The sequence below is a fragment of the Belonocnema kinseyi genome, chromosome 9 (genome assembly GCF_010883055.1).
Source record: "Belonocnema kinseyi isolate 2016_QV_RU_SX_M_011 chromosome 9, B_treatae_v1, whole genome shotgun sequence".
Lineage (NCBI taxonomy): Eukaryota > Metazoa > Arthropoda > Insecta > Hymenoptera > Cynipidae > Belonocnema > Belonocnema kinseyi.
The window spans coordinates 46,359,449-46,365,620 of NC_046665.1; positions in this window are offsets into that span (position 1 = coordinate 46,359,449).

The window sequence follows — 6,172 nt, forward strand, 5'->3', positions numbered from 1 at the left end:
AAAGCCAAATAGAACATTAAAAATTTTGAATATATGCACTTTCTTCAAATTGTGCTTCGATATGCACATTGACTGTGCGAATCGATAAATTTATGTTTCGAGATGGGAGACCGTCCCAGATCATTGGAAAAAAGCGATTATCGTACCAATATACAAGAGAAAGGGAAATAAAAGCGGCTGCAATAATCACAGAGAGATTAGCTTAGTAAGCACGGCAAGTAAAATATATTCAAAAATACTTATTCGTAGGGTAATGAAAATAACAGAAGCAAAGATTTGGGATGTCCAAAGTGGGTTTATGCCAGGAAGGTCGTGTACGGATCAAATATTTAGCTTAAGGCAAATAACAGAAAAAAGTTTGAGAGTAGGAAAAAAAGTTTTCTATGCATTTATTGACATAGAAAAAGCTTTTGACAAGGTAGATAGAAGTAAACTTGGGAAGTCCTGAAACAGTATGGAGTCCATGGATGGATCCTACAAGCTATAAAAAAAATATATACAGGTAGCAAAGCGAGTGTAAGGGTGAATGAGAAATTGAGTTACTGTTTCGATATTCATGGTTATTTATATTATTTATGAACAAGTGTTTAAGAATGGCTCTCTTCGACGAAGAGGGTATAGATCTCGAAACAGTAAGGGCACGTGGGTTAGCGTTCGCAGATGATCAGGTTGTTATGGCAGATTCTATCGAAGTCTTACAAAGAATGTTGAATAAACTAGATGCAAGCATGAAGAGCATGGGCCTCAAAATTAATGCAAATAAAAGAAAAACTATGATGTTCGAAGAAATGAGTGAGAAAACACTATGCAATATTTTATTAAATGATGAGAGAATTGAACAAGTTGATAAGTTCGTATAACTTCGTAGCTTATTTACTAGGGACGGGAAGATAGATGAGGAATTAGATAGACGCATAAACGAAGGTAAGAAGGTTATTGGTAGAGCAAGTCCCCTTATCAGAAGTAAAAATATATCAAACAAAGCTAAAATGGCAATACATAATTCTATATTTGTACCGATTGTACTATACGGTAGCGAGACATGGACTTATCAAGAAAAAGATAAGAGTAAAATTAACGCAATCGACATGAGATTCATGCGCGTAATATGCGGGAAAACTCTGATGGACAAAGTATGTAACGAGATAATTCTAAAAGAATGTGGTGCAAAAGAGACGCTAGTAGACACATGGGAAGGAAATCGGTTAAGATGGTTCGGACATGTTGAGATAATGCCAACTGAACGACTAACGAAACGAGTGTATCAAGGTAAAGTAAATGGCAGCGTGCCCAGAGGTAGACCGCAGAAAGAATGGTTAGAATGTGTGAATGAGACCCTAGTTAGAAGAGACATAAGAAGGCACAGAAACACGAGAGCCTGAACAAAAAAAAATGCATGGACATAAAAGAAGCTAGAGAAGTATGCCACGACAGGAAAGTATGGCGGCAAATAGTTAATAAAAAGAATGTCATGAGTGAATGACGCCTGAAACAAAAGACCTTGGCCACTAATGGACCCATGTGGGGAACCTTACATAACGACTTCGTGAGGTTCTTCTCTTGGGGTGATTGCTAGAGAGATTGATCAGCAATCTGGGTCGGCGCAGTGTTGCGGAACGAACGTGTTATTTACTTAAATAACACGAGAATTCTGGATCAATCTGAAAATTCTCTATCCCTTCCACACACTACTCCTTTCCCCTACCGAGTGAGTCACGCCTACCCCGAAAGGGAAATGGCTTAATGGTGCAATATCTCGGCCTATTAGCTAGACAAAATTATAGGCACTTCAGCCAGAAAACGCAGCTAGATGGGCTGTCAAGTTTAGCTATATTTTTCACCTAGAATGTCCAGCTGAACCTGGTTAGGTGTGACAACTATACTTGTTTAGCAATAGAAATATAGATATGATAGCTAAATTTTCTAGATACTGCACCTATATTTTGCCTGCAAGAAAATCTTTTCAATACAGCTAACTATTTAGGAAGACGAAATCCAGCGATACTTTCTAGTTGGGATAGCAACAATTATAGGTAATATACCTAAACATTTTTTTCAGTGTACATAGTTGAAGTTTCAAACAAACAGATGAATTTTCAACCAAGAAGATTAATTTTATATAAAAAAAGATGATGTTTGAAACAAATAATTGATTTAATAACACAAAAATATCATTTTGTAATTCAAAATTTCAATTTTTTACCGAAAGTGGGATAGTTAATTTTTTAGTTAAAGAATTTAATTATAAAAAAGCAATGTGCAGCTTAACAGTTTTGTTCTTAATCACAAAGATAAATTTTCAACCAGAAGACTAATTTCCTACCAAAAACACGAATTTTCATCGAAAGATGTGCATTTTCAAACAGATGGTGAATTTTCAACTTAAAAAGATCAATTTTTAATTTCAAATATCGATTCTCTACCAAAAATGATATCATCCAATTTTATTTTACATAAATTAATTTTTGACTAACTATGAAGGAATTTAAAAAAAAAATTAAAGCCTCAAAGAAGAAGATGAATTTTCAACCGCGGAGATTAATTTCCCTGTTTAAAACAACGGTTTAAAAAAATAATATATTAACAAAAAAAGATCAATTTTTTAAAATATCATTTATCTGATGCAAACGCCTGTTAAACAAAACAAGAATCCTACAACCAAATCTGGACCACAACGAATGAACAAAAACAAAAAAATTCTATTGTAATCTGCAAAAAAGAGGAAAGAAAAATGAGAAGGCAGCCAACCACATCCCCTTCCCTCTCTTCTTCTTTCTTTCATCTTTTTTATTTTTATAGTCGTCTAATTACAATAAAATAACATCCAAAATGAAAATAAAAAATAAATAAAATTGCATTACCAACGTTTCGGTAAAAATTTTATTTTTTTACCGAAAATGACGAATTTTCAACAAAATTCTGAATTTATAAATACTGTATCAAAACAGATAAATTTTTTTCCAAATAGTTTAATTTTAACGCAAAAAGGTCGATTTTAAACCAAAAGGATTAATTGTGTACCAAAACAGAAAAATTAAAAAAATTGAATTATTAAGTAAAAAAGGTCAATTTTTAATCTGCCTCCCCCCTCTCCCAACCCTCTCTTATTAACTGAAGTTTTGGTACTTAACTTTGACATGATTTCGACTCAGAAAATAAACTGATTGCATAAAGGTGATAGTTGGGCGTATAATCTAAACAATGAGTAATACAAACTACAAAATAGCCTCGGAAAGGACTGGAACTTTAATTGACAAAAGGTATGCACACGGAAAATCTAAAGGTCATGTTTCAGGCGACGAATGGAGACTGGGTGTTTGGAATGCTAGGGGGGTAAATGATCTCAAGGTAAAAGAATTGCGTGAAACTATGGACGTGAGGAAACTAGATATTTTATGTATGCCTGAAACAAAGAAAAAGGGATGCAAAACCAAAGACATAAAAAACGGCGTGTTGAAAGGCGAATTTGAAATATGGTCAGGGGGAAGACAGTGAATCACATGGCAAACAAGTAGTAGGTCTGATTTTGAATGAATGAGCAAAGCAACGTCTCGGAGACCATGATTTCGTATCTCCCAGACTGCTGTAGGCTAGAATGAAAGTAGGAATCAGAAGACTATTTATCATAGCATGCTACGCGCCAGTTGATAGTGATCCCAGAGAAATAAAAGACGCCTTCTGGGACACTTTAAATGACACAATAAATATTTGCAAACATGCACAGTAAACCCCAGGAATAAATTTTATCTTTCAAAAAGATAAAAAAGTTGCATCACATTTATCTAAGGAAAGATAAAATTTATCTGAAAAAAGATAAAATTTATCTGAGAAAAAGATAAAGTTCATCTGACGTAAATATTTTTTTGACAGAGCTTATATGTCAGACAAAAGTAAGGGACTGAAGATGTCTGAGTAGGAACCCTCAGCCAACTTCAGTCCCTTACTTATGTTGAACAAATCTTCAGTTTTCTATCGACTCTGATGTAGACTTTAAAAATTGTAAACAAACACTATTAGGTATAAGCTAACCAAAGTGCAGACTGTGTATTCAGTAAGTTTATGCGAGTGATTTTTGGGTTTAAAATTAATGAAATAAAGTAAGAATATTTAAAATTGAATACCGCGAGGATTTTGAAATTTATGAAGGACATTTTCTCTGTGAAAATTGACGCAGCCGTCTGGCATATAACCTATGTCAAAAAAACATTTACGTCAGATAAACTTTATCTTTTTTTTAGATAAATTTTATCTTTTTTCAGATAAATTTTATCTTTCGTTAGATAAACGTGGTGCAACGTTTTTATCTTTTTGAAAGATAAGATTTATTCCTTAGGTTTCCTGTGTGGGGAAAGAATACGTCTACGAGGAGACATGAACGGATGGGTGGGCATACAAAATCAGGATACAGAAAGAGTACTAGGTATTTTTTAGGATCCAAGAACAAACCATAACGAAGATGAATTAGTTGGTCTATGCTTAAAAAGGGGTCTGTTTATTACAAATACTTGGTTTAGGCATAAATTGATCCACATGAACACCTGGTCTAAAGGAAACAGTCGAAGTAAAATTGACTTTGTTGTTGCGGATGAAAGACTAAGAGAGCTAGTCAAAGATAAAGGGGTCATGAGGGGTCCTGAATGCAATACTGATCATTACCTTCTGATCTCAAAAATTTACTTAGGTCGGGGATGGAGAAAAAAGAGAACTAAGAAAACAAAACAAACGCGAATCAAAATTCAGAACCTATGGAAACCAGATGTGCGAATAGATTTCAAAAATAAGATAATCGAAATCATAGATAGGACAACATGGAAGGACCGTATAAAAAACAAAGATATAGAGGGCGCCTGGCCAAAGTTACGGGATATCCTTTTTAGATGTACGATCAAAGTGTGTGATACCGCAATTGTAGGAAGAATATCTGGTGATGCGTGGTGGAATGATGAAATTCAGGCTGCCCAAAAAGCAAAAAGAGAAGCGTACAGGAGAACTTTGAACATCGCAGGTCTTAGCAATGAGGAAAGAAATAGATGTAGAAATGATTATAGCCACGAAAACAGGATACTCAAACCATTAGTTTAGGTAAAACGGTAACTTCCTCCAAATAGTTTCAGCAAAAACACTCGCAAAATAATGCATTAATTCAAATTTTGTTTTTTGCATTGTTAAAAGTAAATCGAAATCTATTGCGAGCTTCCCTTCAAAATTAATTTTTTTCATTTTAAAAAATTTTTATTAACAAAATCTTAGATTATCTAATTCCGAAAATTTTGGATGTTAAAAATGGGAGAAGCCCGCTATGCGAAAAGTAATAATAAACATAATACCAATAAAAAAAGATTAAATTATTCATTTATTTAAACAAGGTTTTGCTGAAAACAAAGTAAAATAAACCAGGAAAAATTCTGTGGAAAACCGGTTTTTTAGTTTCCGGCTTTACCGCCAGTGGTCACTACTGATCTATTCTTGACTTGAGACTATCCTTGCGAAAACTGCAATGTCGGTAACATTGGAGAACTTATACCCGCGTATACCTCACAGCGAGACGAAGCCCTTGCTTATGACTCATTATTTAAGAAAATGTAAAATTATAATAAATATATTACTGAATTTCCAAAGTTATTGAAGTATTTTGAATTAATACAGCGGAAAAATATACTAGTTTCACCATTTATTCCAGATCAAATAATAAGAGATTCTTCCAGAAAGGTTTTCTTTCTGCCAAACCTCTCGAAAAATAATGCAAAAATTGCAATTTCGATTATTTAATGTGTATTGCTACATATATTGATAAGGCGGGCTTCTTTCGAAATCAAATTATATTCGAAAATAACTTTTACTATAAATAAAATAAAAGTGATTATTAATCAATTTATCTTTCCGTAGATTTCGGTAAAAAAGTGTTTTTTTCTCTACCAAAACACTTGAAAAATAATGCAAAATATGAACTTTTCTTTATTTAATGTTGATTGATATACTTTTTTTATTTGGCGCGCATCTCTTGAAATTAAATTATTTTCGAAATTACACTTTTAATATCAATAAAATAAAACTAATTACACAGCCACACAAAAAAAGTGTGCGGATCTGGCAACAAGACACACGTATTCCTATGGATTTTGGGGCGCTGAATTCAAATTCGGTATCAAAAATCACCCATCACGTCATGGTT